Here is a 13,218-nt window from a genome sequence, read left to right on the forward strand (position 1 = left end):
GCTCCCGTCCCATCAGAATGGAAGCTAAAATCTTCCTCTCTCCATCTTCTCTGATCAAGTTCTTCTCTTTTTTGTTCACTCCACCCCGACCCTGATGCCTCATTTTATGGGTCGGCTTGACTGGGCAGTGGGGGTGGAGCCAGACATCTGGTCAAACACGATTCTGAGTGTGTCCTCGAGGGTGTTTCTGGATGCGACTCACGTTGGAATCCGTTGACTGTGTAAAGCCGACGGCCCTTCCCAGTCCACTGAATCAGACAAGCTGGCTGGGCAGGGGAGAGTTCCCTCTCTGCCTGGTGCCCTCATACGGGACATCAGTCTTCTCCTGCCTTCAGCCTGGGACTCACATTGGCCCGCACACCAGCAGCTTTCCTGGGCCTCCAGCTTGCCGACTGCATCATGGGGCTGCTCAGCCTCCAAGATGCATGAGCCAATTCCTTGTAGTAAATCTCTTTATATATCTGTACCTACATCTACAGGGTGTCAGGATCTATACCTATAGCCTATCTATATCTACAGCATGTCTATATCTATATTTACAGCATGTCTACATCTACAGCGTATATATATCTACAGCGGGTCTATATCCACAGTGTATATATATCTACAGCATGTCTATATCTACAGCATGTCTATATCTACAGCGTATATATATCTACAGTGGGTCTATATCTATCTACAGTGTATATATATCTACAGCGTGTCTATATCTACAGCGTATATATATCTACAGAGGGTCTATATCTACAGCGTATATATATCTACAGTGGGTCTATATCTACAATGTATATATATCTACAGTGGGTCTATATCTATCTACAGTGTATATATATCTACAGCGTGTCTATATCTACAGCATATATATATCTACAGCGTGTCTATATCAACAGCGTATATATATCTACAGCGGGTCTATATGTACAGAGTATATATATCTACAGCGTATATATATATCTACAGCGAGTCTATATCTACAGCGTATATATATATCTACAGCGAGTCTATATAGAGTATCTATGTCTACAGCATGCCTATATCTACAGTGTATATTTATCTACAGTGTATATATATCTACAGAGAGTCTATATCTACAGCATATATATGTCTATAGTGGGTCAATATCTACAGTGTATATATATCTACAGCATCTCTATATCTACGGTGTATATATGTCTACAGTGGGTCTATATCTATAGCGTATATATATCTACAGTGGGTCTATATCTATCTACAGAGTATATATATCTACAGTGTGTCTAAACCTATAGCGTATATATATCTACAGCGAGTCTATATCTACAGCGTATATATGTCTACAGCGTGCCTATATCTACAGTGTATATATGTCTACAGTGTGTCTATATCTAGTGTGTCTATGTCCAAATCTACACCATGTATATATCTGTATCTACCTCATATCTATATCTATATCTATAATGTCTACATATAGTGTATGTATAGTATATCTATATGTACAGTGTACCTGTAATTACAATGTATCTGTATCTACAGCATGTCTGTGTCTGTATCTATAGTGTGTCTATATATCTACAGCACATCTATATCTATATCTACACCGTATCTATATAATGACAATTTAACTGTATCTACAGCATGTCTACATCTACAGGGTGTCTCTATCTACAGTGTATCTATACCTACAATGTGTCTATATGTTTACAACATATCTGTATCTTCAGTCTGTCAATATCTACAGCATCCTATATCTATATCTGAAATGCATCTCTCTGTACAAGCGTATCTAGTGAACCTGTATCTGTATCTACGGTGTATTTATATCTGCTGCCACTCCACATCTATCCTATGGTTCTGTGTGTCTGGAGGGCCCAGACGAATGCACCACCTGCACCCATCTCTCCTCCCAGATAAACACATGATTTATTCCCTCACGGCCTTCAAGTCAGCTGCACCTGAGACCCTCTCTGACCACAGTAAGAAGTTGCATTCCATCTCAAATTCTCTCCCTGCTATACTGGTTTTCTGTCCGGCCCTAACTAAAATCTAACGGTCCACAGAGTTTACACACGTAGTTTTTATATCCTCTGTACATAAAAGTATGCTTTTCATTGGTTTGGTCCACTACCATATCCCCAGGGCCAGTAACGATGCTGGGTGCTAAGCAGGTGCTCGGTAAAATGAGGCGACCGGACCAATAATCAGAGCAGAGCCAGGCAGCCTGCCCACGCGACTCTGTCCAACGAAATCAGAAAACCTCGACAAAGTGAGTGAATGTCCAACAACATAGAAATTACCCAAAGGATCCAGGAAAAGAGACTCTAAACAGACCAATTGCCAAGGAGAAAGAGAAAAACTGTCAACTCGCAAATCCAAAGTCTAAAATAAGAGCAAGGCAAATGCAAGCCAGAATGAGAAGCATTCAGAGCACAGAGCAGGGCACTTCCACGCGCTTTCGCCCATCGCCGCAGCAAGGATCACAAAGGTTGCGCGTTCCGCGTGTCTGCTGGTTTGTGGGGGTGGCTCTGCCTCGCTGCTGGTAGGAGAGACGTCAAGGTCATTTCTGGAAGGCAGTTTGACGTGCCGCAGAGTTACGGATGCACATGCCCTCTGACCCTGCCGTTCCATTTAACAATTATCTTCCAAATCTGCGCGCAAGGGCGAAGGACGTCCAGCTCGTTCACTGCAGCAGTGTGGGCAACAGCGGGAGGCGGGCATCGATGACACGTCTGTCGGCGGGACGCTGGTCCCAGAGCAATGGCTGCCCACGAGTGGAGAAGGATGCAGGCATCAGAAAGCAGTCTGCGCCGCCCCAGGGCACCCGGCTCACACGCCTCCCGTTCTCTGGTCTCTGCCTTGGCCGTCGTCAGGGTTTGTGACCTTAATCCTGTCTACGTGCTGAGGCCTCTTCCCTGAACTTTACCCTTGACCATCCGAGCACCTCCCGGCGGTCCCCTGCGTGCCTAGCAGGCATCTCACTCTAGACCCGTCCCAAACCGAACTCCTGAGCTTCCCTCTAAACCCGCTCCTCCTCAGTCCCCTTTTCAGCTGACGGCAGCTCCGTCCTCCAGCAGCTCTTTCTCTCTCACGTCCAGGTCCAACCCACCAGCCAATACCTCGTCTCTTCTAAACACACGCAAACCCAACCACTTCCGCCACCGCCGTCACGGTCCACGCCACCTTCCTCGAGGATTTCAGTCCTCTTCGCTGATTTCTCTGCCTTCACCTCCCTACGGCGCATCCTCAGCACAGAAGCCAGAGCTCTCTGTGCTTCTTATATAATTTTAAAATATAGGGGGCGCGAGGCGCCCGGGGGGCTCAGTCGGACTTCGGCTCAGGTCTTGATCTCGCGGTTCACAGGTTCGAGCCCTCGTCGGGCTCTGTGCTGACAGCTTCGGATTCTGTGTCTCCATCTCTCTCTCTGCCCCTCCCCTTTAAAATATTTTTTCAAAAATGTTGGGGGCACCTGGGTGGCCCAGTTGGTTAAGTGTCTCACTCTTGATTTCAACTCAGGTCATGATCTCACAGTTCGTGAGTTCGAGCCCCACGTCGGGCTCTGTGCTGATTGGCATGGAGCCTGCTTGGGATTCTCTCTCTCTCTCTCTGCTACCTAATCCCTGCCCACTCTAGCGTGCTCTCTCAAAGCTAAATAAATAAACATTAAAAATAAATATTTAAATCTTTTCTGCTTGAAATTCTCTGATGGATTCTTATTACCAAGGCTCTGGTGGCTCTTGATGCTGGCCCCGCACTCTCCTTACGCTGTCTCCTGTCATGCCTCAGGCCTCCTTTGTCTTCCTCTCCAGCCACGCTGGCCTCTTTGCTGTTCCTCCAACATTCCTGGGTGCTCCTGCCTCAGGGCCTTTGCACTTGCTGTTTCCTCTGCCCAGACTGCTCCCCCAGACATCTGTGCACAGCTCATTGTCTCAGCCATCTCAGGTCTTGGTGCAGATGGCTCTTCAGGGAGGCCTTCCTGACTCTCCTGCGCCCCCAACCCCCTGCTCCCCGCTCACGGCCACACTCGGCACACTCCTTCACGTGAGGACCGTCCGTCTCCCCACCACCCGCTCTGTTCCCTGGGGGCAGGGCTTATCGATCCAGGGCTTTCTGCTCTGTCCCTGGGAACGTAGTCTGGGGGGAGGCGTGGATGATGGCAAATGCGTCTGGAAAGGCAGACAGTGACGTCAGGCAGGGAGATGCCGAGACAGAGGAAGCCCCAGGGGCTCAGAGAAGAGGAAGTCCGAGGAAGCCTATGGAGGAAGTCCAGCTGGGTGTCTCGACTTTGCTTGGCTTCCCCTAGGGACAGGGAGCTCACTACCCCACAGCCCATTGCCCTTTATATTGTTCAGTTAGCTGGGGAAACTTCATAATGTGGGCCGAGCCCCCCCACACAGTTCCCCGCCATGTCCTCCCTGCCTCTGGTGGCCCAGAGACACGAGACATGGAGGCAGTGGGCACGTCCTTCTCACTCATCTTTGTTCCTCGAGGCTGATGTGGGAATGAGGCTCCTCCTAGGCCCTTCTGGAAGCCCTTACTGGTGGCTTCTTCTGCCGGGCCTGGTCGGGTGCTGGGGTCACAGACCTGAGCCAGGTGTGGGCCCTGCCCTTCGGGGCTCAGAGCTGTTGGGGGACGCACACGGGGACCCACACACAAGTGCGGGAGGTGCGCGCAGTGGTGAATGCCCGGGGGCCCCGGGGGCCTGGCCTTGAACCCTCGGGAGCCGGAGGAACTGGCTCAGGGTCCCGCTGAGCCCTGAGCAGGGGCAGGAAGGTGAGGGAGGTGCGCAGGGGGAGGGCACAGACTGAGCTGAGGTCGTTCAGGGGCTCAGACGGTGGGTGGCATGAGATGCAGCTGCTGCAGGGGTGAGTCTGGAGAGGCGGCGGCCATCAAGCACTTCCACTGCCAGGCGAAGGCACCGGACGCGAGCCCAGGGCTTTGAGGCAGGCAAGGAGACTCCCTCCCCATCCTAATAAAGGCGGGGGCTGGGCTGCGGGGGCAGGGCTGTGGGGACTGGGCTGCGGGGGCAGGGCTGCGGGGGCTGGGCTGCGGGGGCAGGGCTGCGGGGGCTGGGTGCCTCTGCGGTGCAAGCACCCTCCGTGCACAGCCTCCCGAGCTCCCCGACGGCCCTGAGGCGGGCACGCTATTTCCCCCTGTTCCGACGAGGAGACTGAGGCTCAGGGAGGTCAAGTGACCTGCCCAGGGTCACGTGTGGAGTCCGTGGTGGCGTCTGGAGCACACACAGCCGGGTGCCGCCATCGCTCTGGTGCAGGGCAGTGGCCCGGCGGGCTGGGGGCAGGAGCCAGCGGGTTGGTGGCCACGGCCGCCCTGGGGGGTGGAGAGAGGTGCAGAGCCCGGAACCTGGCAGCATCGAGGATGACGAGCGTCCCAGCTGGTGTCCGCATCCTGACTGGGAAGATAAGACAGAGCACCTGGCAATCTGAATAACAATGACGCTTCCAGAAGGCTGAGCGCGTCTGCCACAGTCGCTGTTAGCTGACAAAGGGGGAGTGGGGGCCAACAGGACCGACGGCCAGGGGAGCCGCTGACAACGCGCCCTCCGCGGCGGTGGCACTGACTGCGCCGGGCACGGGGCTAGCCGCTCTCCGCGCCTTCCACCGCGCCCCCCCAGCAGCCCAGAGAGGCAGGGCGCTCGGATCCACATCTCACGCAGAGCAAACAGCACAGGCGCCCGGTGTGAACCGTGGGGGCGGGTAAGAAGGCAATCCCACCGAGGTGAGAGCAGAGTCCCCGCAGCGCAGAGCTCTTGTCCATGAAAGAGGTGGTCTTGGAAGGCTGCCTGGAGGAGGTGTACTTGTGTAACACACAAGCGTTGGGAAGATGCGAGGCAGAGCTACCGTGAGATGCCCCTACACCCCCCCCCAACCAAGCGGGATGACAGAGACCGGCAACCCCGAGCGCTGGTGAGGAGACTGAGCAGCGGGAACCACAGACTCCCAGGGTGGGACCGTGTGCAAACTGGCTCAGCCACTTTGGAAAGCAGCCGGTGGCATAGACCACAGCTGAACAGAGGCCCAGCCTGTGACTCTACACCTGCACACACTTGTACAGGCAGCATTCAGGCCCCGGAAGGGACCCTGTCCTGGTCCCCAGAAGCCATAAGCGTGACCTCACACAGTGAACGGGAGTCTGCTGGTGTAAGTTGGGGACGCAGAGACCCGAACACGGTCCTGGACCGTGCAGGTGGCCCCGCATCATCACAAGGGTCCTTCAAAGAGGGGCGCGGGGGGCCGGAGTCAGAGAAGCGGAGGAGAGGGCACCGAACGCGGGCGACCCCGGAAGCTGGGACACCCGAGGGGACCGCTTCTCCCCGGCGGCTCCGGGAGGGGCCAGACCCGTGGGCGCCCAAGACTCAGCTGGAGCCTCTGGGTCTTGGCTTCGCGGCGCCCTTCCCTGCTTTGGGCCAGAGCGGGGAGGTGAGCACGGGTGCAGGGACCCGCCCTGCAGCTGCCAGTGTGGACAGGGCATGTAACGGTGGAAGGGGGGCCAGTGTGGACCAGGCACCTAGCAGGCGGAAGGGGAGCCAGTGTGGACGAGGCACTTAGCAGGTGGAAGGGGAGCCAGTGTGGACCGGGCACACAGTAGGTGGAAGGGGAGCCAGTGTGGACCAGGCACACAGTAGGTGGAAGGGCAGGCAGTGTGGACCGGGCACACAGCAGGTGGAAGGGCAGGCAGTGTGGACCGGGCACACAGCAGGTGGAAGGCAGGCAGTGTGGACCGGGCACATAGCAGGTGGAAGGGCAGGCAGTGTGGACCGGGCACTTAGCAGGTGGAAGGGCAGGCAGTGTGGACCGGGCACATAACAGGTGGAAGGGCAGGCTGTGTGGACCGGGCACATAGCAGGTGGAAGGGCAGGCAGTGTGGACCGGGCACATAGTAGGTGGAAGGGCAGGCAGTGTGGACCGGGCACACAGCAGGTGGAAGGCGGGCAGCTGTCTCCAGGCGCCCCCGGAACCCCAGTTCCCTGCTGCTCCCTGGGTGTCCGGGAAAGGTGAGACGCCAACAGAAACTGTTCGCGGACAATGAGAAACAGTGAGTGTCTGGAGGGCGCTGTGTCGTGTCGGAGGCCCTCCCGCCACCGGACAGGCCAGACAGACGGGGGAGGGCAGGACGCGGTCCCTGGCGTCGCCACGGCCTGCAGCTGCCACAGACCTGACGTCCCCGTGAGGCAGGGAGCATGCTGACGGCCCTGGGGGAGGGGAGGGGCTCCGGGCGCCAGGACGGGGCGCCACGGGGGCAACGGGCAGGGCGTCTGCCCCCCACATTTGTACCGCGGACCTCGGTCCTCTGAGGACTCCCCCTCTTTACGCCTCCGGCCCCACCCCTCCTGGTTTCCCCTGCCTCCCTCCCGTCGCCTGGTCCCCCNCCGCACCCCTCCCCTCCCTCTCCCCAGGGGACCCCCAGCCCCTCGGACTCCACGACAAGCACCCTCGGCCAAGTCCACGCCGCTGCAGCCCAGGCCTTCCTCCGAGAGCCTCCTCGACTTGTCCCTAACATCAGCCCCTCGATGCTCACAGGCATCTTGAACTTGAGAGGTCCCTGCGCGGCTGGTACCCAAGGCCACACCCACCCCAGGGTTCCCATCCCAGTGGCTCCGTCCCGGGTCCCGGGTCTCCCCCCTGGAGCCCCTCTTCCTCACCACCCCCCAGCCAGTCTCACGGCCCCGTCCCTGCTTCCGCCCACAGCCCTGCCTGTGATACCCTGGTGGGCTCTCTGCTGCCAGAGGGAACTTTCTAGAAGACACATAAAGCCACGTTCCCCTCCTCGAGGGGCATCCCCTGGGCTTGGACCAAAGAGCCCACTCTTCACCGTGGCCCCGCATGATCCACCCTGCTCTTCCCTCCTGGGCTCCCCCTCTCCTCCGCACCCCTGCGCCTGACCTTCCTTCTGAGGCACGAACACCCCAGCTCTCTCTGCCTTGGTGCCAACGGCCTGTCTTATCTGGCGGGCCGCGGGGGGCCTCAGACACCCTCCGGAGTTCCGGACATTTCTCAGGGAGCTCGGGGGTCTTTCAACACCTGCATCCTAAAGGTTAATTTTTAATGCCGTTTCAGTAAATATTTGATGCCATGGCCTCCGCCGGGAGGTCTGCATCCTGCATTAAATGCCACAAAGTGCCCGAGATGCTGTGTTCTTTTCTGTGGCCGCCCCGCCTCTTCCTGCTCTACAAAAATAAAGACTCCCTTGGCCTCCTGTTATGAATTTTTCAAGTGCTTTCCGCATCCACTCTGGCCCCCGATCGGCATCTCCATTAGGCAGACAGAAGGTCAGAGGGGTTTTAAGTGGAAAGACATGGTAGAAGCTTTCCATCACGTAAGAGGAAAGCGAAGCCTGGGCAGGGACGTGGCTGTCCAAGGTTAACCAGCGAGCCCGTGGCAGAAGGAATCCAACAGGCAGCCTTGCCTCCCAGCCCCGTCCCGTGGGCACGGACATCATAACAGACCGCGTGGGCCTGGCCGTAATGAGAGCGGGGAGCAGGGAGGGAAGGTGGGGGGGAAGGGGCCTCAGGAAAATGAGCATCTGGAGCAAGGTTTTGAGGGGTGAGTAGGAGCTCGCCGAGGAGCTGGGGTGGGGAACCCAGTGAGGTGATCGGGCTTGGATGGGTCTGACCCATTCTGTGTACCCAGCCCTGGCCGGGAGCGAGGCTCAGGTCCCTGTTACGTAAATCCTGGTGAAATCAACGTGTCCCGAGCTCCCAGGCTCTTCCCACTTGGCCCATGACCGACCACGGCCCCTGGACCCCCACCCCGGCTCAGTCCAAGTCTCTGCCTTTATGTCAATGCCCCGGGGCTGCCTCGAATACCCTGGCCCACCCCCCACGCCCTCCTCTGCCCTCAGGTTGGGACAGGGGTGGCAATAGGGGACGAGGCCGGAGCTAGAGTCACACCCACGCATGTGAGCGTGCACACAGCACACGCATTTATGCACACGCACAGGACACAGACGGAACACCACACCCGCGCTAAGCCCAAACCACATACCCGCCCCCACACCCCACATATGCTGCACAACACAACACACACACAGTATATGCCACACACGTACCCTGCACCCACGCCGTACACACAGGCCACATCCTCCCCCACACTCACACTCACACACACTGCGTGCACGCTGCACACACGTGTGCACACACACACCCAGGCCTATATATCATGGGTGATACGGCCCGTGTCTGCGATCCCTCCCGGAGGCCCCTGCTCCCCACCTGGCACACGCCTGTCCCTCGCCGCCTCTCTCTGGCTCCTGCTCCCCTGGGACCCGCCCCGCCCAGGACGCACCCTCTCCCCTCCCCACTGCGCCCCACCACGCCGCGCCCGCACCCCTGCCTCGCCTCCAGGGCTGTCTGTCCTCACCCACACGCATGTCACTCACCTCAGACCCTACAGCCGCCCGCGGGGTCCCCTCCCCCGGCCCCACGTCCAATCCCTCTGCGGTCCTGTGTGTCCCACCTCGCTCCCAGACGTGTCCACCGCGCCCAGCCTAAACTACCAGAGCCTCCTCCTTGCAGACTCCCCACGGCCTCCTTGCCTCCGCTCCAGCCTCCCACGATCGGCCCTGCCTGCGACAGGGGGCTCCCAGCAAAGCGCCCATCTGACCAAGTCGCTTCCCACTGAAAGCGCTTTGCTGCCCTGGTTTTCCTTAAATGAACGGACACGCTCTGCCCCCATCAAGATGGCTGCTTCGTGGGGTCCTGGGTTTCCACGCCCCTCAGATACCATCAAGCAGGAGACGCAGCGTCACCGGAATTGTGGCTTTTTGGGGAAGAAGTCAGTGGCGCTCCGTGAGACGGACCCCTTGGCTGGGGGTACATCTGGACCCAGAGGTGACGGTGCCCCTGGCGTCATGTAAGCGATGGCATCAGGCAAGGTCCTGGCGAGGACCCAGCCGCCGGGCTGTCATGGAGGACGATGCTGAGCAGAGGAACGAGGTTTCCACCCTCTGGGGCAGGGAAGGTCAAGAAAGGGGAGTCGAAGCCTCAGAGGAGGGTGACTTGGCCGCACTGGATGGGAGAAGGGCCCCCCTCTGCGGGGGGCTGGGTGCAGCCGAGGGGGCCTGGAGTCCAGGGAAGGGCCTCGCCTTCTGTCAGCTGTCTGGGGCATGTGTGCGGGGTCTGCGGCCTGGGGTCGGCAGTCAGGAAGAAGAGCCGGACGCAGACGGAAAATCCGAAGGCGGCCTGGGGCCCGGCGCGCCCCCACAGCTGTGCCCAGCTGAGTGTGACACCACCAGGGTCCAGGGATGCGGCGCCGGGCTTCCTGAAACTCAGACAACTCTGGCGGCCTTCGCAGGGAAGGGGATTCTGGGCTATGAAGGCCCCAGGGTGAGCAGGTCCACAGCGGGGCAGTCAGCACCATCTCCCTGTTTCTTGTCTGGCTGGATGAGCCGGGGCAGAAGGCGTCAGCAACCTCAACCGGGGGCACGGACCCCTCTTCCTGCTCGCAGAGCAGACGGAAACGGGGGAGGGGGAGCGTTGGAGGTCCCTGGACCACATCCCCCTTACCTCCCTGCCGGTGGGGGTTGTTTGCTCCCCCGCTGATGTCTCAGAGAGGTGAAGCAGCTTGTCCGAGCACACACAGCAGGGCAGCACCAAGCCAGATGCCAGCCCAGCCCAGGGCACTTCAGGGGACACCCAGATCCTGGGAGACCACACCGGGCAATTCTTGAAGCCGCAGGACTTGGGGCAAGTTGGAGTCACGCCTTGAGCCCGAGACCAAAGCTGTCTGGCAAGGAGCCCCCCAGGAAGGAAGACTATTCTGGGGGCATCTCTGAGGACCGGGCACCCTCTCGGCCCCCAGGCGAGCATTGGTTCGCACCGTTCCGGGCAGCGGGTACCCGCCCTGGGAGAGCTGGGCCGTGCCCAGGCATCTATTCTCGGAAGCAAATATTTTCTCAGCCAAGGCCAGAGTTTTAATGACGGAGGGAATAAAGGAGGAAAGGTTCTCTGTTCTGATGGAGATACATTCCTTCTTCCCGGGCCACGTGGCGCCCGATCTGGGAGCCGGGCCGGGCGAGAGCCCCTGCACGAGATGGCTTTGGGGCACGTCGCGGCCACGGGCCCAGCCTCGGCTTCCCTCCACGGCAACCTCGCGCTGCGCACGTCCTCGCTCCCGCCGCAGCCCAGGGAACAATAATGAGGGATTCCTGTCAAATTGACACGAAGGAACATCGTCCTTTCTCGCAGGCGCTGTTTCCCCCAGTCTGTCCAGGCCTCCGTGGAAACATCTCTTGGTTAATTGCTCACTCAAAGTAGCATCTTTGTTTAAGCATTAGCCGGCCGCGGTGCCGGCTTAGGGAATCTTAATTGATTCCCAACTATTGTGCCGCCTGGGCAGTGTGGGTCCCCCTCCCCACCCCCGCCCCAGGGCCAGGTGGCCGGGAGCGTGGACCGGACCACAGGAGCCCCTCCGAGGGTGGGGCCTGTCTTGAGGCCGTCCGGCTGCGTGCCCCTGGGAACGGAGCGCCATGTGGCCGAGTGCCTGCTCCTTGCCAGGCTCCTGGCGGGCACCATCTAGGTTCCCCCAGTGCCCCCATTCTCAGCCGGGCCAGCAGGTCTGGGAGGAACAGGTGACTTGCCCAAGGTCACAGGGCCTACGGATCTGGTCGGCTGGTCTCACGGCCCTCGCTTGTCCGCACCATAGAGTTTCGATCTATCTGGAACTTGAGCTCAAAGAGGGGTCTGCAGACAGTCACGCCCAGTCTAGTTCATTCCGGAAGAGCATCTTCAAAGAGACTTTTCCAAAACCCTCCCTGAGGTATATTCGCCCCGTGGCCGACCACATTGATCTTCCAGGCCAAGTAAGTGGCCAGGATTGATTTTCTGCACATCACTGGCTGCTGATCCTTGGAGGCGGGGCTTTGCCTTTCTTATCTTTTATTCCCTGCACTTGGCCCCACGCACGGCCAACTCTCAGCAAGCCCGCGTTGAAGGAAGGAATGAATGAAGGGTGTCTGGCTGCATCCTCAGAAGAGTGCACACTGGTTCTCAGAAGGAAAAGTGGACGGGGCAGAGGTTTGCAAAGGGATTGGCCAAGATGTTCCCTCCGGGGATGGAGAGCCAGGCGGGCGACAGGAAGGTCTGACCAGTTGTCCTGACGTCTCATCTCCCTTGCTGTATTTGCTCCGGGAAGGACCAGGAGCTGGAAAGGGTTGATGAATCCCTTTCCAGAATCACCTTGCTCTTGGTCCAGCTACTACTGCCCCAGATGCCCGTCTGTGGGTGTCCCTGGAGGCACCAGGGTCCCACTTTGGAAAGCACGTAGGGACACGTTTGCTTCTCTGTGCTAAGATTCGCATCCCGCTGGGGCAGTCCGACAGTCGGAGGTGTGGAACACACGAGGGTTTGAAACGATACGTGGAATGCCAGTGAATATTTAATGGCCAGCTCTTGAGAGGAAAAAGCCCTGATCTGTAACACTGGCTGCCCATTTCCATGGTGTAAATGCTGTCAGCATGACGTCCCTGAGCTCACAGTTGGGAAGAGACACACAGTAGCCAACATAAGTAAGTTTCACTGCACGGATACAATCACAATCGATGTAACGAGGTTCAAGAGCACCGATGGCAGGAAACGTAGCGAAATCATTATTAGGAAGTGAAGTGTTTCAAATATCTACTACTTTTGTGTTTAATGTAATCTATTTAGTTGTCAGCTCCTACCATTTAATTTTTAGAGTGGCTGTATTCAACATGGGGTCACAAAATTCCCATGTTGAATTCCCACAAATTCTTGGGAGCCAGCGCAAGGTGGCCCCGGGCACATCTTGGCAATGCTTCTGAATTTGTTTTAATGTGTACTGGGAAAAATAAAACTTTTACACAGAAGATACGATTGCTTAGAGCAAGTCTGAGCTTTCAAAGAAAGCGACTTGATTTAAAGTCAATTAAAAATGGATTAAGTAAACAGCACAGGGGAAGGGGATACACAGATGAGAGGAGCACCCAGGAGCTGAAGTTTGGGAAATAAAAGTTGTTTTACATAAATGCCTTTAATTAATCACCGGTTGTCTTGGGGGCAGGGTAACATAGATGGGCAACCCACATGAGAGGAAAGACAGTTAATTAACAAACGAAAGGAAAGGTGTTCAGCCTCCCTAACCATCAAAGAAATGCAAACCATATAAAAATGAGGGTGCCTCACCCTCACGAGCTGCTGGTGACAGTCCCCTTGGGAAGGAGGCTGATGCCGGTACAAAGAACCATACAGCTGTTCCCCCCCCCCCCCCC

The sequence above is a fragment of the Crocuta crocuta genome, unplaced genomic scaffold (assembly GCF_008692635.1).
Source record: "Crocuta crocuta isolate KB4526 unplaced genomic scaffold, BGI_CrCroc_1.0 scaffold143, whole genome shotgun sequence".
NCBI lineage: Eukaryota > Metazoa > Chordata > Mammalia > Carnivora > Hyaenidae > Crocuta > Crocuta crocuta.